The 27,269-nt window shown below is 32.5% G+C and overlaps 1 long non-coding RNA gene across 1 annotated transcript; it reads right to left on the bottom strand.

Annotated features, from left to right (window-relative positions):
- Window positions 1–19,597: 19,597 nt before the first annotated feature.
- LOC143082067 (uncharacterized) lies at window positions 19,598–26,471 on the bottom strand. Its single transcript, XR_012980254.1, has 4 exons — window positions 26,387–26,471; window positions 24,601–24,744; window positions 23,054–23,430; window positions 19,598–20,164 (listed from the first exon to the last, which is right to left on the bottom strand). It is a non-coding gene; the product is annotated as an uncharacterized LOC143082067 (long non-coding RNA).
- Between the last annotated feature and the right edge of the window lie 798 nt (window positions 26,472–27,269).

Here is a 27,269-nt window from a genome sequence, read left to right as displayed (position 1 = left end):
TTCTGACGTTCTTTGACAACCCAGTTGTAGTAACAGTAGTGATATTGGTCTGGTTGATATATTTTCTGGGTCTTTACAGGGCAAGGCAAGCTGATCGCAAGGATTCAAATTTTGTAAGTAACAGGTTTAGCTAGCTATAAAATCGGGTTCAGTCCCCCATTTTCTACATAAGAAAATGCCTGAACCAAGTCAGGAATATGACTGTTGTTATCCTTTCGTTTGATGTGTTTGAGCTTTTAATTTCGCCATTTGATTAGGGAATTTCCGTTTTGAATTTTCCTTGATGTTCAGTATTTTTGAGATTTTACTTTTTTTTTGTAAATAAATTTAACAATATAGTGGTAACAAACACCTTGACTAATATTAGTTTGGCTCATTTAATTTTCATAAAAGTTTGACAAAATATTTACTTTGACCCTTTGACAAAGATAGAAAAATTTCCAAAAAGTTGAACCAACCACTTTATCAAAAATAAGTATTGCTTATATAGCAGTTTAAAAAACACTAATTTTGATCATTGAAAAGCTTTATATTTCCTTAACAATAAAACTTGAGTAAAATGTTCAGCTGAATTTTATAGAGTTATCTCCCTGTACATGTACCACCTTACAGCATAATAATTGAAATTGTGTGACGCTTTGATGGAGTTTCTTCCATACGGAACGTTCAAAACCATAAGCAAAAAGACCAAAATATAAATGATAACTATAATCATTTTTAATCAAAATTGGTAGAGGGAGTTATAGACTTTGTTTATTAATAGTAGTAGAACATATTTCACATAAACTTAAAGAAAAAAAACTTTCATAAATTATATTAGTGGCAAATTAAAGCAAAGACTACTTAGCACTTGCTACCATCGTAGACTAACAATCCACAAACATGTTTTATGAAGGGTACCACCGAATGTCTTGACGTGAAACTGTAAATAAAAAAAAATGCTGGATAGCAAACCAAGCCTTTGACTTTAGACAGGCACATACAGAATCACAGCAAGAAGTCAGTTTATCAAGGTTTAAAGTTAAATGAAGCAAAACACAGCATTATCAAAATAAAGGCAACAGTAGTATACCGCTGTTCAAAATTTATAAATCAACTGAGTCAAAACAAATCCCGGCAATAAAACTGAAACTGAGTACAACATATTCAATAAAAGAGGAGAACTACGACACAAAAACAAGACTGTAGTGTTCATAATATCTTAACTCTATATTTAGTTTAATGATGAATGGATATTTTTAGGACATTTGGAAGTCTGTTCCTTAGACAGAGTCATTATTTAACAATGTCCTGCTCTTTCATATTGGAATCATGAAATCAAATGTCCAGTTTAATAACGATTTAAGGTGGTACCTAACACTACAGGGAGATAACTGTGTAAAATCAGCTAAACGTTTTAATTACGTTGTGTTGTTAAGGGAATATTAAGCTTCTCAATGATCAAAATAAGTGTTTGCCAAACTGCTATATAACCAGTGTAATTTTTCTGATAAAACGGTTGGTTCAAATTTTTTGAAATTTTTATATTTTTGTAAAAGGGTCAAAGTAAATACTTTGTCAAAATTTTAAGAAAATTAAACGAGCCAAATTAATTTTAGTTAAAGTGTTGGGTACCACCTTAATAGTTATATGTGATTCAAAGAGACAATTTTAGGAACCACGATAGGTTTTTCATGATATCTATTACATAGTATATTTTTTGTAGGATGGTATAGTGACACCCTTTCCAAGTGATCCTTCTGACCCGTTTAAGTATCTTATGTGCATTGTCACTGGATGGCGGTATGATGCTAGAACTACAGCCAATGTTTCGTGCTACATAAAAGGCAACAATGGACAAAGTGCAAGGCATTGTTTAAGTAGGACCTCATCACCGCAGGTTTTGTTTACATCTGGTGGTGAAGACTGGTTTCTAATTACTTCTTCCTACGATATAGGAGACATGGTGAATGTAATTGTATGGCACGACAACAGTGGTTCCTCGCCATCATGGTTTGTATGCACTTATGTGTAAATATATTTTTATAGATTTAACCGTTGGTTTCCCGTTTGAATTATTTTACACTAGTCATTTTTTTAAACCCTTCATAGCTTGCTGTTCGGTGTTCGATGTTGAAGACTGTGCTTTGACCTATAAAGGTTTACTTTTACTAATTATGACTTTGATGGAGAATTTTTTCATTGGTACTCATACCACATGTTATGTTTATTTCGAAATATTTCGATTCTGTTCGAAATATTATTCTGATATAATATCATATGTCAATTAAAACGTTATACATTTGATTAAAAAGTTAACAGAATATGATTTGAAATAGAACTATTAGCCTAAATGAGAGAACTTGGTTTGGAAAAAATGTCGTATAAAGGTTATCAAAAAAAAAATCAATATGATTTAAAATCTAAACTGAGGCATCGAAAATAGCAATTTTGTATTTGCAATTTGAGTTTAACAGTTTAAGCAATTCCAAATCAATAAATTTAGGATATAAAAGGTGGCTTAATGACTTCCAAAAAAACAGCTACCTTCGTAAAGTAATCATAATGTGCAATTGTTAAAATGCCCGCTAACTGTTTAGTTGCAAATATGAACATAAAACGAAATTGAAATTAACGCTACATAAAATGCTGATCGTCTGTAAACAAAGAGATAAACTATAAACTTACTACAACCGTATATATATATATGTTGTGCCATTTTCAAAGATACATTTTCTGTTATGTATATCTGTACAGAAGGACAGTTTATATACTATATCGCAAAAATGTAAAATTAAATTCATTTCAACAGTTGTAAAATGTAGAAATCTCTTAAGAAGTTCATTTAATTACCATCTTTCCGGTACAAAGTTGAATTATTCTCGACAGCTTTTCAGTTTACTTATATTTTACCGGTAAAAAGTTAAACCATTCTCTACAGATGTACAGTTTATATATATTTTACCTGTACAAAGTTAAATCATTCCCAACAGAGTTGTATCATTCTCTACAGATGTACACTTTATATTTATTTTACCGGTACAAAGTTAAATCATTCTTCACTGAGATACAGTTTATATTTATTTTACCTGTACAAAGTTAAATCATTCTCAACAGAGTTGTATCATTCTCTACAGATGTACACTTTATATTTATTTTACCGGTACAAAGTTAAATCATTCTTGACTGAGATACAGTTTATATCTATTTTACCTGCACAAAAGTAAATCATTCTTGACAGATGTACAGGTTATATTTATTTACATGAATATCAATAATGTGGTCATTTTTATAAATTTCCTGTTTACAAAACTTTTGAGTTTTTCGAAAAACTAAGGATTTTCTTATCTCGGGCATAGATTACCTTAGCCGTATTTGGCACAACTTTTTGGAATTTTGGATCCACAATGCTCTTCAACTTTATACTTTTTTGGCTTTATAAATACTTTGATATGAGCGTCACTGATGAGTCTTATGTAGACGAAACACGCGTCTGGCGTACTCAATTATAATCCTGGTACCTTGATAACTAATTACCGGTACAAAGGTAAATCATTCTTGACAGATTTACAGTTTATATTTATTTTACCGGTACATAGTTAAATCATTCTTGACAGATGTACAGCTTATATTTTTTTTACCGGTACAAAGTTAAATCATTCTCGACAGATGTACAGTTTATATTTATTTTACTAGTACAAAGTTGAATCATTCTTGACAGATGTACAGTTTATATTTATTTTACCTGTACAAAGCTAAATCATTCTCGACAGATGTACAGTTTATATTTATTTTACCTGTACAAAGCTAAATCATTCTCAACAGATGTATAGTTTATATTTATTTTACCTGTACAAAGCTAAATCATTCTCGACAGATGTACAGTTTATATTTATTATACCGGTTCAAAGCTAAATCATTCTCGACAGATGTACAGTTACACAAAGGACAACTTTATCAAATAGCAAAAAAAACATAACAAAGTCATCAACATACAATCTTAAACAAAGGAAAGATAACCCATAATGAGGTCGTCAACATATAAACTTAAACAAAGGACAGATAACCTATAATGAGCTCGTTAACATACATACTTGAACAAAGGAAAACTGCAGATAACCAATATGGAGGTCGTCAACATAGAATCTTAAACAAAGGACAGATTCACAAAATAGCAAGCTTTCAATTGTCCCAAATCTGAACAATTAATTAAAAAGTAATATATACTGACAATCTGCTACCAACCTCAGTTTATTACATTATTACTGACATGGCGTTGTCAGTTTATTTTAGATTGATGAGTTTGACTGTCCCTTTGATATCTTTCGTCCCTCTTTTATTAAAAACAAGTGCAAATTTATTATATTTTTTGTTTTCTTTAAAGATTTTGTTTCTATTTTTAGAAGTGAGTTGGCTGCCTTCCTTGCATTTGAGTTTTTATAGCCCGACGTTGTCGTCCTATGTTTCTTGGTTCTATAAAAAATATGTGGTATGATTTCCAATAATAAAACTTAAGGACATAGATGTACATACTGTTTGTTTTTTGAAGTACTTATTTGATATTGTTTCTTATCTGAATCAGTTCAATAAAAAGTATACATTCGTGTTTTATAGATTATCGATTGAAGAAAAATGTACATGGAGTAAAATAATTTGTTTATTATGTTTTAGGTTTCTTTCAAGAATAATTATACAAGACTTGCAAACTAAAAAAGTATTTAATTTCTACTACGATAATTGGCTTGGAATTCAGAGTGGTACTGCTAAAGTGTGTTTGTCAATCAAGTCAGGTTACGAATTGAAGCAACAGTTTTTCCTTAGAACAAGTCAAGATTTACGTAGAGGGCATTTGTGGATCAGTATAATCTCAAAACCACCATGTAGTAATTTTACGAGGGCTCAAAGATTATCATGCGCATTGTCTTTATTGTTTTGTACAATGTTGTCCTGTCTAATGTTTCATGGAATTCCGACTGACGAAACGATTAGTTCTGATGTAGCCAGTATTCAATTTGAATTTTCGCTGAAAGACTTTATCATTGGTTTGGAAAGTAGTATAATAATGTTTCCTATAAACTTTGCCATCATTGAACTTTTTGTGCGATCGAAAACAAAACAGCTACATAAAGAACGATATATGGAAATTGATGTTAACCGTCAAACGACAAGTGATGAAAAAGGATCAGATAAAACGGATAATGAAATTGTTGCAGTAAAACGATGGATGTAAGTTAACTAATTTTATTATCTGTTTCTTGTATCACAATGGTGTGCATTAGATGGCTCAGCCTATTTGTAAAGCTAGGTTAATTATACATAAAGTAGTAAAACGATGGTAGTCATCTATGAAACCAAATCAATACATGCGCAGCAAACAACACACAAAAAACAAAGAAAAATGGCTTTTACTGCTGTTCCTCATCTATAAGTTATTAAAATATCGAAGAGCAAACACGTTATTTTCTTTTATCAAATATTTTATGCGAAATACAGCAATTTTGTATATCTAATAAAGGTTCTTTTTTCCACTCTGCATCACCTACCCTGTATCGTATACCCCATATCGCATAGCTAAACTCGTATCCCATATCCCGTATCGTATAGCAAAACCCGTATTGCATTCCCGGCTTGACGTTATAATTCGAATGACGTCAACGTTTAATAAAATATGACGTCCAGTTGCTGTATTTCATTGAACAGGAAAAAAATTAGTTCCACTAAAAAAAATATCCTATCATTTCAACTAAATCGATATTTTTCCATAAATTATTACCCAGTAAAACTAAAAACACAATACGATGTAGAAATGTTTACGATATAATTTGGTGAGAATAGATAGCAAACTTTTCAAGAACTATTTTTCTTGCTGTTCACCTCGTCAGAAAATTAAAGTGATCATGAATCATACCATCGCCAAATAAACAATAAAACTTTAAACATTTCCACATCTTATGATATTCATTTGATAACTATTAATTTTAGTTGAAGTATTACCCTTAGGATAGGATCGTTAGTGGAAGAATTTTAAAATATGGTCTTTAACGTATATTGAGAATGTAATACGGTTATAGGGGACATTACGATGTGGACAGTAAGCAAATAAGGAAGTCAATAAAAAAAACAAGCCAGCTGGAAAAATACAGGAAAATCATTATGTTCTTTTCTAGCTATAATTTCGGATGATTTAAAAAAAGAGGAAATCATATGAATCTAATTCCATCGAAATATATGATAAACAGAATAAAACATGGAAAAATCCGTCTCGCATGCTGTATCACCACTTGACCAATATCAACCATTTGGACCTTCGGCCCTCTGGACTGATATTTGTTTTACGGGATGATACAGCATACGATATGGATTTTGCCATGTATTCTTCTATATACATCAAAATCTTTCCCAATTCTCTTACAGACTCTCTGATGATTAATTGGAGTTCGGTATTTTTGTTATTATACTGTTATCTTAAAAGAGGTGCTAAAGATACCCGAGGAATAGTCAAACTTATAGATAAAAAATAAACTGACAATACCATGGCTAAAAGTAAAAAGACAATCAGACAAATTATAGTAGAGACGACACAACATAGAAAACTCTCGACCTAGCAACACGAACCCCACCAAAAACTGGGAGGGTTAGCAGATCCTGCTCCACATCTTGCATTCGTCGTGTTGCTTATGTTATTAAAATTCCAGTAAATAGTCTAATTCGGTAGGTCACCTTCGTGAAACGGGAAGGGTATTGTAGTTAATATTAGTTAATCGAAATACCTCTTATAATCATAATGTTTTGGATCTTTTCGTATCATTTCTTTATGACATTTGTAAATCAAAATAACTACATACTTGCTATCAATGCATTGAGATCTTTTCATATCAGTACTTAAACGATATTTGTATATTGATATAACTACATACAGTGAAACCTGTCTAAACTGAACCTCTTCGGGGCCAAATATTTTGTTAGGTTTAAACAAGTTAACATCTCATAAAGTTTAATATACTGGACTTAAAAACATACAGTGAAACCTGTCTAAACTTAACCTCTTCGGGGCCAAATATTTTGTTAGGTTTAAACAAGTTAACATCTCATAAAGTTTAATATACTGGACTTAAAAACATACAGTGAAACCTGTCTAAACTTAACCTCTTCGGGGCCAAATATTTTGTTAGGTTTAAACAAGTTAACATCTCATAAAGTTTGATATACTGGACTTAAAAACATGTTTGGATTAGACAAGATTTCGATTTATGCAAGATTCGGTTTGCACAGATTTCACTGTATGTTTTATCCAAACTTATTATTTTCAGGTTTCCATGGTGGGTTATATACATTGCATGGACCACAACTATTTTGACATCGTTGGTTTCGTCATATTTTGTTATGCTGTACGGATTAAAATATGGCTACTATGAAAGTTTGAATTGGCTGGTTTCCTTTCTTACAGCATTTTTTGATGATGTCTTTTTAATGGAGCCTATCAGTGTTGTGTTTTTTGCCATGTTGTTCACATTTATATTGAAACGGGAAATCAAAATTGATTCTGCTCCAGCCTTGATTGTACACAAACCAGAAAGTAAGTTTGTTAATCTTTAGTTGATTTTTTTATGGTTTCTAATAGTATTAGTCTCCTATCGATGACGCCATAAGTCACGATGAGTCAGCAAGTCAGTCCGTCAGACAGTTTCTTTATATGCTTAGTAAACTCATCATATATACAAGCATTAAAACAGTTTCTGCACTTGTTATCTAACTAGAGATTAGATACTTAACATAGAGTCATATCATAAAAAGATACATATATGATTTGAGTAATGTGTTGGATGGTTTAGTACGTTGACATAGAAAACTACTAGTACTGAGAAATTTAATTAAACGTATAACCTATGATTAGAATGATAAGATATTTGGATTTAATTGTAACAAATGAAGTTTGAGTTTTGTTCTGGTTGTTTCATTTTCATCGGAGATGTCAATGGGCTTTCTAATTGCTGTGGATTCATGGATTCGTGGATTGAGGAAAACTTGCATTTTCGTGGATATTTAATTTTCATGGTTTGTCAATCTGTGCATGCAAAGCCTATAATTTGTAATTCGTTGTTCATTTGAATTCATGGTTCCACTGTAGCCACGAAACCCATGAAAATTTGTATCCAACGAATACTGATGAGTCCACAGTAGGAAAAGATTGTAAATATATTTCACTCGAAATGCTTGTTTCGTCTGTGCAATCATCCAAAAGCGAATATTTTTGGGGAAAAACCTTCAATGAATATGAGGTGAATCTGAATTGGTATGAATGCCAATGAGACAGCTCTCCACGAGAGGTCAAGTGACACAGAACCTCCAAAACCCATACTGCATAGTCAGCTACAAAGGACCCGAAATGACATGTAAAACATTTCAAACCAGAAAACTAACGGCCTAATTTGTTTCCAAAAAAATGAACAAAAAACAAATATGTAACACATAAATAAAGGACAACTTCTGAATTACAGGCTTCTGACTTGTGACTTATTACACATAAAATTTCCGGAATCCTCTTCGTTATCATCCTCTTTACACAATATCAGCCAAACGATTACTATGTTACAGTAAAATTAAGAAGCTATGATCATAATACATTGCAAAAGTTGTGTACGTCTAAAATTTATGACGGAATAGAAATATGAAAACTTTAACAAACTACCAACTACCAATAGAGACATAGTTATACACTTTTCTTATATCAGTATAGAAAAACTAGAAAAACTCAATAACTTCTAGATGATATTTATTGAAGCAATTATCTTTTTATTCCAGAAAACAATACATTATTGCAGAAAAGAAGTAATACGAAAACATTTATCCCAGGACATGCTTCAAAAAAAGATTTAAAGAAAGCTAAACAAGAACTTGATTTAAAAGAAAAAATCCAGACAAATCTCCAAGATATAATTCTTTATGTGTTTTTCACATTTATGTTGTTATTTGTTGTTCACAACCATCGACCAGTGGAGAAATGTTTCATGCAGTCACAAGATATCAACAATATTTTTATCCAAAATACATTAGAACATGTAAGTAATACAAACAAGAAAGAAATGAACAAAGGAGCAATCATAAACCATTAGTCAATAGTTATCAAAGGTACTAGGATTATAATTTAGTACGCCAGACGCGCGTTTCGTCTACATAAGAGTCATCAGCGACGCTCATATCAAAATATTTACAAAGCCAAACAAGTCAAAAGTCAAATTAGACCGAACAATTTCATAAATCCATCAATGAGATACAACTAATTTTTTTTTAAACAAATGAGAATTTAATAATCTCCATTGGGAGCGAGACAGGATAAGCCAACAAATAAGTTTCTCCTGCTTTTAATGCATCACCCGTCTTGTTACTAAACCTTGTACACAGATAAAATCAATGTTTTTTTTTTAAATGAAGACCCAGTTTTGTTTTGTAGAGGACACGGGTTTTTTTTTTTTTGTAGGCAACGTGAACATGCATACATTGTCTGTCGAAAAAAATCAAAATAAATTTCATCGTAAAACAAACTGTTAGCAGGATTTGCTAACCCTTCCGTGTTCCTTAGTCTTTAGTTTTTCCATGTTTTGTCTCGTGTATTATTATTTGTCTGTTTTCCTGTTTCTTTTTTAGCCAAGGAATTGTCAATAAATTCAATTTATGAGTTAGACTGTCCCTCTAATATCTTACACCCCTCTTTTATTACAGAAGTAAAGCACGTTTACTTATAGCTTCATTTACAATATTAACTATCATCAACTTATTTATTTATTGACGGACGGTCAGGAAAAGAATTTAAACTGCTCTGCACTAACTAATCATGCATGCAACCATGTTAGATATTCTGGTACCATAAGATAATGGTTTCACCTCTTGGTCTTGCATTGCGACGAGACAAAAAAACAATTGATGAGAATAAACATGACAACCAAACTCACATATCACTAATTAAGCGGGTATCTCTGTTTTCTCTTTTTGCATAAAATATTAAGATGGTATTCGAAAGAGTTATATTGTATCAGTGGCGATTTTAGGGGGCTTATAAAGTGGGCAACCGTCCATCGTTTTGTTTTGATTACACAATAAATATATGTTTTTCACGATTTATATGATATTTTTTTTAAATTCTTAGCATCCAATCGTGGTTTATATTTCGTGTTATGCAATTACGCAACGTTTAAAACAACATAGATTCGCTCATATATATATATATATATATTCAATTATAAACTTGTTTAAATGCTCCTATATATGTGCAAATATAAATTTGTTTGAATGTTTATCATTTGTCAACGCACGATAACAAATACACAATGGAGATCTGAAAGAACCGTTTATTTATAAAAATGTCTATATGGTGATCACGTGAAAATGTAGACAATGTAATAAAAACAATTGCCACATGCAGTTTGTGCATCAAGTCTTTACCCTCATACATGAGACGATATCTAATGACAGTCTAGCAGTTCTTAATCAACTAATTGGATTTTCAGTGCATTTTTTTCGCGCAAAATGACAATATTTTTTTTTTCGTTGCTTCACAAAGACACAACCGTTGGCGCAGCATTTAAATCTCAAATGCTGGCTTCATCTGCCAAGATTGGAGAGTAGGGGACTGGATCGCAATCCTTGGTTAGCGAAGATGTCATGAAAGTTGTAGTCTTTCCTATGATGTTTGATAATAAATATTCTGAGCACTCAATTGTTCAGAATATTTATTATCAAACAATTATAGGTAAAACTACAACTCTCCTTTCAACCATCCTTTTATACAAGTAAATCACATATCAAATATGCGTCCTTTAACTTCCAATGCCGTATCATGTTTGAACATCTAAATTTACACAATACATATCAATCAACGTATAGACGAGTTAAGTCTCAAAATTAGTTACAACCTTCATCTATCTGTATTTCGCAGTTAAAGTATTTGTATAAATACAAAGCTAAATAAAAATTATTTTTCTTCTTTTCATTGGCTTGTAAACTTGCTTTCAAACTTATAAAATTATGTTCCTTCTTTTCATTGGCTTGTAAACTTGCTTTCAGACTTATAAAATTATGTTCCTCCTTTTCATTGGCTTGTAAACTTGATTTCAAACTTATAAAGTTATTTTTCTTCTTTTCATTGGCTTGTAAACTTGCTTTCAGACTTATAAAATTATGTTCCTTCTTTTCATTGGCTTGTAAACTTGCTTTCAGACTAATAAAATTATGTTCCTTCTTTTCATTGGCTTGTAAACTTGCTTTCAGACTAATAAAATTATGTTTCTTCTTTTCATTGGCTTGTAAACTTGCTTGCAGACTTATAAATTTATGTTCAACAAGCCATCAAAATCCAATTCAAATTTTCAAAAAATTGAGCTTCGAGCTTGTGGACTCAAAATTGAATAGTGAATGCTGTTTGAAATTTTACTTCTTATATCTAAATATTATTTTGTAGGTTAAGACACGTGGTGATATTTGGACTTATATCAACGAAAGTGTTATTCCTCCATTGAGTAGAACAATACCTTATGACATGTCAAAGAAGATTCCAGAAAATGATTTTCTACTGATAGGAAAATTTCGTCTGCGACAGATTAGGGTTAAAAGAGGTAAACAATATAAATAAACAATATAAGGTCAATTTCATGAAAATATCAACTTTTTGTATGAGGCTGAGAAACTGGATAAGGGCGAGGTTCTACCTCTAAAACTTATTTTCATCCCTTAATGGACCCCTGATTGAGGAGAAAGTGTTCCATGATGAAATTTACATTATACAAAATATAGCTATGTTAATATATAACTAGGAAATAAACAATAATAACAAAAATAACAAAAACTAGTTCTTTGACTGTAAATATTTGATGCACATTCCAACATTAGTATTATAGTTTCACACACTTATATTACAGATCAGATTTAGAATTACATATTTTTTAGGGATTAGCCTGGTAAAATGATATCTGTCAATTCTTTTTCTAATTAAGATATTTTTTACAAGCGAAAGGTTGCGTCATTATCAAACAACCTTTAGTTTGATGAATGTTCATGTAGTCTTCTCACTATTTTCAAAACCTTTAAATTTTTTTAAATATCAAGGCTGTTCTACCTCAGGAATAGACTACATAAGCTGTATTTGGCCAAACTTTTAGGAATTTTGTTCCTCAATTCTTTTCAAATTCGTACTTTATTTGGCCTTTTTAACTTTTTGGGATTCGAGCGTTACTGATGAGTCTTTTGTAAACGAAACGCGAGTCTGGCGTACATACAAAATTTAATCCTGGTATCTATGATGAGTTTATTTATATTCAATGTGAATGTTTCTACATAAAAATAGAAAAAAGCAATGCTTTCATGAACACCTTTGTTTTTTAGACAGCTGTAAATTCCCAGATAAGTTGAGGAAACTGTTTGGTTTGGACCATCTTGACATGAAATGTACATCTACATTGAACACGGTAAATGATGACAATGACAATTACAACAAGTCGTGGCAGATTCAGTCACAACTAGTAACACCCACTGATGAATGGTCCTTCCAAAATGCTTGGGACTTAGAGTCTGTACCATATCTAGGCGAGCGGGCAATATATGGTGGGGGTGGCTACTTGGTTGACATGAACACAGGTCCTTCATCTATTTTAAAGATTTCAGAGTTAATGCTTAAGTCATGGATTGACACAAGAACAAGAGCTTTTTTCATTGAATTCGTATTGTATAATCCCAATGTTAACATGTATAGTTCAGTTATGATCGTGTTTGAGTATAGCAGTCCTGGTACACTAACAACATCATTTCAGATATATACAACACCATTATCCCACTACTCCACTAGTAAAGAAATTACCAGTTTGGTGTTTGAGATTGTATTTTTTCTTTTGACGATTGTCGTGTCTTATATTGAGATCAAAAAGATAAGACTGGTTGGTTTGAAAATGTACTTTAAAAGGTTTTGGAACAAACTTTCCATGTTGATGTTAATATTGTGCTATACTTCAATGGCGATTTTTATAGAGAGATTTAGAATGATAACACACATAATCTGGCAGTATAGAAGTGATGGTAGAGACAGCTACATTAATTTTAGTCTTGCAATCCTTTGGGATTGCATATTATTTTATATTTTGGCTTTGTTAACCGTTATTACAATGATAAAACTACTGAAACTTTTAATGCTGAATCAGAAATTGAAATACATATTTTCATTGATGGAACATGTAAAAAAACCTTTAAAATATTTCTTTTTTATCTATGTTATTTCATTGTTAGCGTTTGCAAGTTGTGGGAATTTGTTGTTTGGGGCATCATTAGCTGGTTACAGATCATTCGGAGACAGTTTGATGGTCCTTATAGAATGTACTTTCAGGATTGTCAATTATAATCAATATCTTGAATTTCATCCAGAATTAGGTCCTCTTTTTATACTTTTGTTCATATTTATATTTGTGTTTGGTTTAATGAATATGTTTACTGTCATTGTAATGAATGCGCAGAAATCCTTAAGACAAAAAGGAGTAAAACACGATGACCAGCTAACATTACTGATTAAGTACTTTGTGCAGAGCATCAAAAGAATGTGTCGATGATATAATAAATCAGTACTCAGTGCAGCATTAGAAGAATGTTCCGATAATATAATGAATCAGAACTTAGTGCAGCATTAGAAGAATGTTCCGATAATATAATGAATCAGAACTTAGTGCAGCATTAGAAGAATGTTCCGATAATATAATGAATCAGTACTAAGTGCAGCACTAGAAGCATATTTCGATAATAAAATTACTCAGTACTTAGGGCATTGTAGGGAGTGGCAACAGAAGAATGTTTCTATTATAAATTGAATCAGTTTTTAGGTAGGGAGTAGCAACAGAGAATGTTTCGATTATAAATTGAATCAGTTTTTAGTTAGGGTGTAGCAAAAGAAGAATGTTTCGATTATAAATTGAATCAGTTATTAGTTAGGGAGTAGCAACAGAAGAAAGATTCGATTACATTTGTATAAATTGAATCAGTTTTTAGTGAGCAGCAACAGAAGAATGTTTTGATAATATAGTTAAGCAGTTCTAAGTATACAAAACCAGAAGAATGTTTCGATAATATGACAAATTAGTATTTGGTGAACAGCTTCAGATGATATTTTGATAATATAAGAAATAAGTACCTAGTGAGCAGCTTCAGATGATATTTTGATAATATAATAAAGCAGAACTTAGTGAGCAGCTTTATATGATATTTTGATAATATAACAAATCAGAACAAAGTGAGCAGCTTCAGATGATATTTTGATAATATAACAAATTAGTACTTAGTGAGCAGCTTCAGATGATATTTTGATAATATAATAAATCAGTTCTCAGTGAGCAGCTTCAGGTGATTTTTTGATAATATAATAAATCAGTTCTTAGTGAGCAGCTTCAGATGATATTTTGTTAATATAATAAATCAGTTCTTAGTGAGCAGCTTCAGATGATATGTTGTTAATATAATAAATTAGTACTTAGTGAACAGCTTCAGATGAGATTTTGATAATATAATAAATCAGTACTTAGTAAGCAGCTTATGATGATATTTTGATAATATAATAAATCTGTTAGTTTGCTAGTCTTAATTTTTATCAAACGCCATACTTTTGTGCTGACATGAAAAATCAAATGGACAGGTATTTGTTTGGACAGGTATTTTTTTTAGGTTTATGTTCATTAAGTATTCTCTTGTTTGCAATGTTGTATAAGGGAGCTACCATTTGATTTTTATGGGGGAGGGGTCTAAGATGAAATTTGAAAAAATAGGCAGGACAGGAGTTTTGAGTAAAAAAAAAAGGCAGGATGAGACACTTGCAAAAAAAAAGTCAGGACGACAATCGACAATTTAGGTAAAAAAAAGTCCGGATAAACTGGAAAAAAAAGGCAGGACCGAACAGAGTGAAAAATAAAAAGGCAGGACAGAGATTACAGCTAAAAAAAAATGTAGGACAAAATTTTTCATCCTAGCCCCCCCCCCCCCCTAAAAATCAAATGGTAGCTCCCTAAATTTGTATCTCATTCTTCTTTCCGATTTTTTTGGGTGTCACTGATTATACTAATCGGTCCTTTAAAGTGGTACTAAGCACCTTTCTTGACTTAAATTGATTTGACTCGTTAAATGTTCATAGAATTATTACCAAATATTTTCTATGACCCTTGACAAAGATATAAAAATTCAAGGAAATTTGAATCACGGGCTTTATCGGAAAAAAATCATGGATATATGGCAGTTTGACAAACACTAATTTAGGCATTGAGAAGTTTATCATTTCGATAACAATAGAACGTAATAAAACGTTCAGGTGATTTTTACAGAGTTATCTCCCTGTAGTGTAAAGTACCACCCTAAGAAATCTACCTGTCTTATGGTTTACTATATCAAACGCGAGTTAACCTGGTGGATTTGATAACAAAGCCTAAAAAAGTTCGTTAAAAGAAACAGGTACATACACGGCATATCTCATTTGATGACTTTGACATTTGGAATGCAAATATAGTATGGTGAACTGGATATCTATATCGTAAAAGTTATATTTCTTACTTTTGTATTTTAAAAAGTAAAATCACAAAAATTCTGAACTCAGAGAAAATTCAAAACGGAATGTCCCTAATCACATGGCAAAATCAAATGACAAAACTTATCAAAAACGAATGGACAACAACTGTCATATTTCTGACTTGGTACAGGCATTTTCAAATGTAGAAAATTGTGGATTAAACCTGGTTTTATAGCGCTAAACCTCTCACTTTGTACGACAGTCTCATCAAATTCCGTTATATTTTCAATGATGCGTGACTATTCAGACTTTTTAAATAAAATAGTTAAAATATGGGTACAGCCGCCATCATCGTGTTACAATTTTAAAAGAAAAAATTTCGCGTGTCTGACGTTTGAAAATTTATACGTCACATATTTTTGTCGTTCAATGTGTATACAAACAATTTTTAAATTTCACATGGGCAATGTTAGCATACAGGGTTAAAAAATCAAAAGTATGTAAGAATTAATTTCAGAAATAGACCGAGATTTAAAAGATAATGAAACTTATAATCTAGTTTATCCGGAAAAGAGTGCAATCATTTCTTCTTTACTTTAAATTGTGATACCGTAGAGCGGGTTATTTTCGCGAGTGTAAAATTTCGCGATTTTCATTGAATAAGGTATACGAAATATTTTAGTGGTTATTATTTTGGCGGATTAAAATCTTTTATTGATACCTTTGCATGTACACCTTTAATTTGGCGGAATTTGTTTTGGCGATTTTTGTCTATCCGCGAAAATAAGCGAAAATTTGCACCCCGCGAAAATAACCCGCTATACGGTATTTTAATACCGGTCCCACATATTTACTTTATATTAAGTTATGAAAATAACAAATCATTTAGGTATCCATCCATGAATGTATGTTATTGCCGACGAATTTTCTATTTAATTCATATAGGATAAATTGGCTCACCGAAATCGTAATCGGAGTATTAATGATTGAATATCAGGCACTCAAAATCATATACATGTATATGTATAAAGTCTCAAATTCGTACGCATGTTTCATAAAATTGCAAATGGATGTAGGGAATATGACAAAAAGACAACCCGACCAAGAGCATAACAGCTCAAAGCCATCAATGAATTCAACACAGCGAAAAAATCCCACACCCGGAGGAAGGCTACAGCCAGTCCCGCCCTTAACAAAGAAAACCAGGTGCTCAGGCTAAATGTATGTGTCTTTGTAAATCAAATTTGATTTTTATTATTCTCATCACGGTGTTACCTGTCTTAGTCGACAACATATATAAACTAAAAGAAACTTTTTAGGAATCGAATCTTCTCCTTTTGGTTTGTTTAACTTCATCACAAAGATTAAAATTACACAGTTGTAACACGTTTTAATGATATGCAATCCATCTATCCAATAGTGTTATGGTTTCATATGTATGTATCAGCTTATTAACAGTTTGATACTATATAAAGGCAACAGTAGTAATCCGCTGTTCAAAAGTAAAAAATCGATTGAGAGAAAACAAATCCAGTTTTCAAACTAAAAACAAGGGAAACACACCAACCATAAGCATGATAAGAGACAAATACCGGAAAACAGAAACACTGAAGAGCAATAAAAACAAATGCCAATGCAGCATACATTGAAAAGAACTATAAAATAACAGATGTCATATTCCTGACTTCGTACAGGACATTTTAAGAAAAAAAAGATATAAGGACTATAATGAGGATAACATGATTTTCAAGGGGTGAAGTTGGAATCATCCCCCAGTTAATTTAACGGACGCCTTAACGAATTTGTTGACCGTTATGGAATATCTGTTTCGTAGATGATAGCCGGTATATTCCATATGAGGGACGAACGATACCAGAGTGACAGTCAAACTCATAGTTTGAAAATAAACTGTCAACGCCATGGCTAAAAATAAAAAGACAAACAGACAAATAATAGTACAGAAGACACAACATAGAAAACTAAAGACTAAGCAACCCGAACCCCACCAAAAACTGGGAGTGATCTCCGGTATTCTGGAAGGGTAAGTAGATCCTGCTTCATGTAGCACCCGTCGTGTTGCTCATGTTAATACAAATCCGGTAAACATTATAAATCGGTAAGGCACATTGGTGAAAAGAGAAGGGTAATAAAAGTCATAACTTCATTCCCATTCCCTTTTTTCCCGAATTAGACTTTTTACCTGTTTCTACTAACACGAAAAACACGAAGGGTGCCATATGAAGAACAGGATCTGTTTACCTTTCGGTAACACCTGAGATCATCCCCAGTTATCGATAAGGTATATATTGCTCAGTCTCCAGTTTTTTACATTTTGTTTTACTATTATTTGTTTTTTTCTTGTTGTAGCCATGACATTGTCAGTTTATCTTCAATTCAAGAGTCTGAATATCCTTTTGGTATCTTTCGCCTTTCTCGCTCTCTCTCTCTCTCTTTTAGACAAGACAACAACTAGGACAACGTGTTTTTCATCTTTTTAGCATTGGTAGTATGTACAACGAAATCAAATGTCCATGTGACTCCATATCAGAATAAAAAGATATGGTATAATATACAATAAAATAACTTTTAAGGTAGCACAATACAAAGATGTTTTCACTCCCAATCAGACAACTTTAAACTGATGTAATTCATGTCATCCTTCTTTACATTTTATGAATGAGGTACCAAAAGAAAGAAGAAAGATTAATCTTTCAAATTTTGGTAATTTCATTATGACATAATTATTACATAATTAATTATTTTGTAATAGGTTGCTATATTATGATGTTCACACTTGAATGAATTTAGCGTCTTCGTTCTACATAGCATCCCAAAATATTTTATAGATTCTTGTACAACACAGCTTGACCTCCAAAACTGTGTCTCAGATTTCCAAAAACATCAATAGAACAAAGTTTATACCCAATTGAATTTACTGGTCTCTTATGAATTGATGTTGCAAACTTCATTGAATATTTATGAGTCAATGAAATACAATAGGAAAAATCAGAGACACAGTTTTGGAGGTCAAACTGTGTTGTGCAAGAATCTATAAAATATTTTGGGATGCTATGAATAACATAGAAGCTAAATTCATTCAAGTATGGATATCACAATATGGCAACTAATTACATAACAATTAATTATGTAATAATTATGTCATAATGAAATTATCACAATTTGAAAGATAAATCCTTCTTCCTTCTTTTTGTACCTCATATATAAAATTTAAAGAAAGATGAGCGGAATTACATCAGTTTAAAGATGTCTGATTGGGGATGAAAAATCTTTGTATTGTGCTACCTTAACCAGAGGCCTACTAATATAGAAGTGAACAACTATTGTTCATCGGACAGCCTTCAACAAGGAGCAAATTGCCTAATAATGTAGAAGTTAACAACGATTGTTCATCGGACAGCCTTCAAAAGGAGCAAATTGCCTAATAATGTAGAAGTTAACAACTATTGTTCATCGGACAGCCTTCAACATGGAGCAAATTGCCTAATAATGTAGAAGTTAACAACTATTGTTCATCGGACAGCCTTCGACAAGGAGCAAATTGCCTAATAATGTAGAAGTTAACAACTACTGTTCATCGGACAGCCTTCAACAAGGAGCAAACTGCATACCTCATGGTAAGTCATAAAAGCCCCAGAAACGAAACAACAAATGTAAATTAACTCAAACGAGACAACTTATGGCCTGATAGCACTTTCCGTGTTCTATTCAATGAACAATAGAATCGAGGTAAAGTCATAATTCTGTACAAATAGTACTTTTGACAGTAAATTTATATGGTTGTTTTGAAAAAAAATAAACTTCTTCGAGCCGATCAATATGATTGATCTAATTAAACATAATTCAACTCTGAAATTGGATGCATCATGGTCCTCAGTTCAGAACACCTCAACAAATCAATTGGAACCACAACTTCAAAATAATTAAGGATTTTCTTGACGCCTAAGATAAAACATTGACTGAATGGGAAAAGGTTGAATTGGCCGATTCGTCAGAAAGGGTCAAAGCACTCAGGTATCTCATAAAACGATGAATGTATAAGTTTAAAAACTGTAAATGATCAACCATTGGTGCGAAATAACCAACTTAATTGTTTATTATATATAGTGACGCGATTTAAAAAAGTATATAATACAGTGAAATATAAAAACAATAATTAGATCTATAAGTCACTTAAAACATTAATGTAAATGGTACGACGAACACAATGAATAAGTTCTTTTGGAAATTGTCAAAAACTTTCAAATGATGAAAAGGAGGAACGTATTACATAAAGATTTTAATTTAGGTACTAAGTTATTTTAGTACAGATCGATTTTGCGCTGTCGTGTTGAATGGCCAAAACAATCCGTTTTTTGACTGGAATTTGACTGTACGGTAGGTACGACACTTGTAGATAAAACCAAAAAGAAAACAATTGCATTCTAGTTCACTACCGATGAACTATATGAAATCATATAAATGTTAATATACAAATTGGATGATATATTGATTGTTTTCCTGTACTCACATTACGTAGTATACCCAGTACACCACACAAAATAATATAAAAGATATAGGAAATATGACGCGAGAAACATTGTCTATTGTCTTGGCTTTCTTGTGACCAGTCATTGGTTGTCTTGAAACGTTCCTTTCCAACTTTTCCTGTGATAAAAAATAAATGATGAATAATAATTATAAGGGAACAGTGTTTGTGTTAATTAACTAAATTAAACTCCTGCCTTCTATGTTTTTCTAATCGTCAATATGGAATTTACTCACAACATCAATAACACACTATAATATTATATATATAATCTTACTGAATATCATAACATGATGCATTAAAACTAGTGGCCTATCAAGTGATCAAGTTTTCTTTTGCAGAACTTTCATTGATGAGGGGGGATAGGAGGGGTCATGATCCCGAAATCCCCGGCTTAAAAACACGAAATCCCGAGGTCCCGAATTTAAATAAATAAAAATCCCGGATCCCGAAATTCGAAATAAAGAATTCCCGGATCCCGAAGGGGTAAATCCCGAAATCCCGAGCTTAAAAACACCCGATCCCGGGTCCTATCCCCCCTCATTGATCTTTACAAAAAACAAATGCCAACATAAACATTTTGTTAGCTTTATCTGTGATTTGTGACTCATTTCAATCGTTCATCATCAATTTCTTCGTCTGTTGCAACCTTTCAGATTTTTTTCTCAATACGTTGCACAAGGACTCAATTTGCAGATTACAATTTGGACAGTCTTTGATGAATTGTCGTTGTAATAAACGTATCAACCCGGAAGTTTTCGAATAACAAAGTTGTCTCCCATTTGGTCAATTTGATTGAAAAATGAGTTGACACGTTAGGCAGTTACATTGCAATTGCTTTCGATGGGAAATTTGAATATTTTGACTTGAATGAAATGATATCCGAGTAAGGGTGTCGTTGATCGGAAAATCAATGCATGTTTCTGATAGAAGAAGAATTCTAGAAGAAATTGAGTGTCTTCGTAAGGTAAAAAGTTAAATAGAATTTTTGTTTAGTTAGGATGGGTAAGCCATTCAAATCGGTGACTTAGATCCCTTGAGGATTGTTCAGTATACATACGGATGTGGATAATAAACTGCACATTACTAGAAAACAAAGAAATAGTTATGCCATCGTTTAAACCCCTAATAATGTAATACCAACAGACAGGAGATGGACTCATTGGCATTCACACCACATCTTATATCTAGGAAATACCAAATTAAAAAAAAACATTGATAGACGAAATTTTAATCTGCTAACCGATTCCCTAGACACGTTTGTTTTAACAAAGGGACATAACAACGATACTAACGTAAATTGAAATCAATCACGCCTTCTAATCCCAGATGAAAGATACATTGTCTCCAATGAAATTGCTTTTAACCAATCATATTCCTAGAAATGTAAAGAGGGTAAGATAGTTCGAGATATTGCGCCAAAGACTTGGCTGATATCTTCAGATAGTGCGCTCTGAATCAGACTTCATACGCAAATAGCTTTAAGAAGAGTCATTAAACAAACAGGGAGCATTCTTCCAGGGCCGTAACTAGGGTTCGAATTCAGGGGAGGCAGGGGTTTGGGTCGGCGATTGAGCCCCCTTTGATAGGGAGTTAGGGGCTACGCCCCCCGCCGATTTTTTTTTCTCTCAGTCATTGGCTAAAAATTACCCGTTTCCCTTCGATTTCCTTACTGTAAGAAACATCAGTATTGCTTGAACATGGAAGCAACTTTTATGCAAAAGCATGCAAGCTCAGATTGCTGTTCGGGGTGAGCCAAGGCTAGCTCCGTCTTGAAGGCTGTACTTTGACCTATAATTGTTAACATTAAATACATTGTGACCGTGGATTTTTTTCTCAAATGATAAGGCTAAAATTACCCGTTTTCCTTCGATTTCCTTACTTTCCAGTTTTGCTGGATCCTTGGAGCAATTTTCATGCAAACAATTATTATCTGTATTTTCTGTATTTAAAGATATTTTTTTTAGAAACTGGTAAGTTCAAAAAACATATAAAGCAAGATTATAAAACGCAAGATATTTTTTTTATCGAGGATATTGAAAATTCAATATTGTTGAAAGCTGAACAGACATGTATATAACTACAACCAGGGACTTTCTATACTAGTCTAGTATATACTTAGTATAGAAAGTCCCTGCTACAACGAATGGGAGTCTTTACCTACTAAGGCATCGACCATAATGTTCTCGTACGATTGGGAAACTTAAAAAACGATCCAACAGTTGATTCAGCTGGTAACGAATTTCCGATATCTTAAAAGATTCACAATACAAAAGGAACTTCCTCTGCTTAATAATTGAGCTCCCAAATAAATGTGAAAAGTTAAGTTTTTATTCAAAATTATCGAAAGCAAAGTGTCATATGTGTTCTCATACGAATACTGACCCCTTCCAATACTGAATAACAGACGGACGGCCACACCAAAAAAAAATAAAACAAATACTGAAACGGTTTACTTTCGATCAAAAATTCGAAAAAATGACATACATATCACGTATCATGATAACAATGTTAAAACTGTTAACTTGTGTTGTTTATAATATAAATTCAAGTTCTTCGTGTACATATTGTCAATATTTTATTTTTTTACTTCAAAAGAAAATTTTGGTGTAGAAAATTCAGGGGAGGCAGTTGCCTCCCCTGCCTCATAGGTAGTTACGGCCCTGATTCTTCTTATTCCAACTAGAAGTGGCAAATACTTGTCGAGTGGCTGCGAATTCTAACATCGTGCACACAATACCGTGTATGTATATGTTCCACGTCAAGATCAAGAAGGTGTGTAGACAAATTACCCTGACAATGCATTTAGCATGACTAATTATACTTCAAAAGGCAACTTAAAAATAAAGTTTAAAAAAAGCTGTACAGGAAACTAAAAAAAGTCATTCTTGCAGTCTTGTCCCGAAAACAAAATTTTATTTTCCAAATGTGTATAAAGTATATTCAAATAAGTTAGACAAACAATATCTCCTTAGTTATATACTGAAATCTCGTCGAAGAATACCTACCAGACAAGGTTTACTTTCTCCATTCCCTTTGAGTCGAACACTTTGAACTCGTCTGATCTGCCGCCGTTCCATTACGTTTACAAACGCAAATTCTAACAGCGCAGCAAATACAAACACTAAACAAGCTCCCATCCAAACATCTATAGCTTTAATATATGATACTCTCGGAAGTGACGCAGTACCCGCTGATCTCTGTGTCGTCATGGTTAAAACAGTGAGAATACCTAACGAGATTCGTGCCGGAACAGCGTCGATCGTCAACCAGAACGAGACCCAGGAGAGTAAAACAATCATCACGCTAGGTACAAAGAACTGTATCATATAATAACCAATGTTCCGTTTAAAGTGAAGATTCAGTTGTATACAACTAAATGATGCTGTAAAAAACATGGTCCTGGTTAATAAAATGTAATAATGATAGAAAGTCTCAATCTTAACAATTAAATGATTATAATGCTGTAAAAAACATAGTTTTAATTGATAAAATGTAAGTAATGGTAAACGGTCTCAATCTATACGTTAAGCGGTAAATATAACATGTATAATCCGGACGAGAACATATCATATATGATGGATTGGGACAGTTAGGGAGATGCCATCATGATTTGTTTGACCGTTAATTAATATATCTATCACAGATTTCTTTCTAATGTCATCTTGAATCGAAGCATCAAACCTGTTCTCATTTCCTTGTTAATGGCCTAAATAGTGAACTTGACATATCACGAGTTTTTGGCATTTCACGAAGGACTCGACTGGCTTGACTTGATGTGCAGGAACAACGTTCATGTCAAAATGGCGAAAGTTAATCAGTTTGTTTTCTCGTTTCTCAATCTTGGGTTTTAAGTGCAGTGAATTTGTTTATTACTGTTTGTCTCATTTCCGTTTCTATAAAGACAATGAATGTGTCTGTCTGTTTTCAACGCATGGATTCGTGCACACATTCAGGAACCAAGAAATATTTTTGTCAAGAAATAGCTGAAGCGATTTTTTCGGGGTTTTTTTTACCAAATATTATATTTTTACATTTGTTCTGCGATCAGTAATGGCGTAACTATATTATGGAAGATGGGTTAAAACCATGAACACTCACAACAAGGAACGCTGGGAACCAGAATCACTCAGAAACAGGAACAATCAGAATCAGTAACCTTCAGAACCGGGGATATCAGAATCACTATACGATTACGATAGATTAAAGTAAAAAATGTTGCTTCATTCATTTATAATTAAAGTGTACAGCAGGCATACATTGTACACAACATAGTCTTTAGTTTTCTATGTTGTGTCTTGTGTACTATTATTTGCCTGTTTTTTTGTTTTTTTTTTACTTTTTAGCCATGGCGTTGTCATTTTGTTTTCTATGAGTTTGACTGTGCCTCTGGTATCTTTCCCCTCTCTTTTGTTAGGTTAGATATTATATGTTTAATTTGAACCATCAGGATATACGGTTTTGTTCCATACACGTTTCTCTGAAATATTGACAATTGTTCATTGCTCAATAAAGATATCTAGTTGACACTATATAACATGCATGATACACGTACCATTCCCGTTTGTTCCATAGCTTTCATTACATTCTAATGTATCATTTCCAACCAATCGAAATTGTGGCAATTCAAATCTGTTACTTTTTTGAACCGCCGAATCGTTTTTCCATTTAAATACTATTCCGTTAGTTGTAAATGCAACTGCAAAAATACAATACTAAGAATCAACTACTTTGTGTAAAATTAACTCTTTGAAAAGAAATTATCAATAAAGGTTTCATAAAATGAATAATCAAAATCTCAGTATTTTTTCTTTTCTTAACAATATCAATAAAAAGTGATGGTTAATTAACATATAGTCCTTTGATTTCAACTTTTCTATCATTACATTCATTCTGCAGTAAATGAGAAAAATACACTTAATATTGTTACATTAATGGTAGGTTTTGTTAGGGAGCTACCATTTGATTTTTATGGGGGGGGGGGGGGGGGGGGGGGGCTAGGATGAAAAATTTTGTCCTGCATTTTTTTTTAGTTGTAATCTCTGTCCTGCCTTTTTATTTTTCACTCTATTCGGTCCTGCCTTTTTTTTTATTAGTTTATCCTGACTTTTTTTACCTAAATTGTCATCCTGCCTTTTTTTTTGGCAAAGTGTCTCATCCTGCCTTTTTTTTTTACTCAAAACTCTTGTCCTGCCTATTTTTTTCAAATTTCATCCTAGCCCCCCCATAAAAATCAAATGGTAGCTCCCTTAAACCTTTGAATGTCTTTTCTAGGGTTTTTTGGTATGTTTCGTATCTGCTTTCATTATGTCAAAACAAATACTCCAGCAATGCATGTAAAAAAAGAAGATGTGGTATGATTGCCAATCAGACCAATCTCCACAATAGACCAACTCACACAGAAATTAACAGATATAGGGTCACCAGACGGCCTCTTGTAATGAGCAATGCCTATACCGGTTAGAAAAGGCTCCTGGATGTCACTGGATTTTCAGTCATTTAAACAACTCTTAACTAGGTATTCCTCAGTGAGCTAATCGTGTTTAAAAAGATTGTTATTGGACGCTGTTACGCAATCACCAAGCAATCAATTGATCGATGTTGAGAAACCTTCACAACTGAATCTACGAGACTTTGAAAACAGGCAACACATCGAATTAAATTTGAAATGCAACCCCCGACCCCCGTTCTTTTTTGTAGTTTATTTTGTTGTTAGTTGAAATACGTTAATACGTATTCTATCTATTTCATAGCTATCTGAACATTGAAGGAAAATAAACAATTTACTGCATAGCGATAAGGATGAACGCTTATCTTGTTTCGTTGCAAGCACAATTGATTTCTAGATGTTCTGGCAAAGTACATATATCCCTTTTACGGCCTATAATTTTCAAAGATTATTTGTACACATGTTTTTAGCGGTGGCGTTGTCAGTTTATATCCGACTTATTCCTTTAAATGTTCCTTTGGTATTTTTCGCCTGCCTTCGGCTAATAACATGCTTATATAACACAGCCGCATGTTTGCGCCTGTCCTAAGTCAGGAGCCTCTGGCCTCTGTTAGTCTTGTATGGTTTTTAATTTTAGTTTCTTGTGTATAATTTGGAGTTTAGTATGACGTCCATTATAACTGAACAAGTATAGATATTTGTTTAGGGACAAGCTGAAGGACGCCTCCGTGTGCGGGAGTTTTTCGCTGCATTGAAGACCTATTGGGTTCTGCTGTTGTTTGTTCTATGGTCGGGTTGTTGTCTCTTTGACACATTCCCCATTTTCATTTTCAATTTTATTACATGCATTTTAATGGATCATTTACTTATAAATTTTCATACATATACTTACAGCTTTGAAGATACAACGAACATGTCTGTTCATCCATAGGGTTTTTGTACAGATCCATGGGACAGGATGCTTTCTAGTAAATTCTGGGGGGAATATAACCTATTAGATAGGGCTATAAATTATAATTACAAAAATAACCTATTAGATTAGGCCATAAATTATAATCACAAAGATAACCTAATAGATTGGGCCATAGATTATAATCACAAACATAACCTATAAGATTCGGACATAAATTAAAATCACAAAAATAACCTATAAGATTGGGCCATAAATTAAAATCACAAAAATAACCTATTAGATTGGGCCATAAATTATAATCTCAAAAATAACCTATTAGATTGGGCCATAAATTATAATAAAAAAATACCTTATAGATTGGGAGATTGGGCCATAAATTATAATCACACAAATAACCCATTAGATTTGGCCATAATTTATAGTCACAAAAATAACCTAATAGATTTGGCCATAAATTATAATCACAAAAATAACCTTTTAGATTGGGCCATAAATTATAATCACACAAATAACATATTAGATTTGGCCATAAATTAAGATCAAATAAATAACTTAAAACTAACTTTTACTTAAGTGTATATAATTATCGTAACCATAAAAAAACAACAACACGGCGGATAACATTTGAAAATATATATTCAACCTATGCCTACATACAAAGTACAATATACAATTATGGCCCGTTGAAGAGGTGAATATCCAAAATTGTCAACACGAGAAGGTTATTTCATTGAGGGCACATTCATCGATTCTAAGGGGCCACAATTGTTTTATTATACCGAACTAACAGTGGAAGGGCATTTCGAACACTTACAGTTACTAGTCTATATTTTTAACATAACACACAGACTGGCGTTTGAAA

The sequence above is a fragment of the Mytilus galloprovincialis genome, chromosome 7 (assembly GCF_965363235.1).
Source record: "Mytilus galloprovincialis chromosome 7, xbMytGall1.hap1.1, whole genome shotgun sequence".
NCBI classification, from domain to species: domain Eukaryota; kingdom Metazoa; phylum Mollusca; class Bivalvia; order Mytilida; family Mytilidae; genus Mytilus; species Mytilus galloprovincialis.
This window is presented reverse-complemented; position numbering and strand designations above follow the sequence as displayed.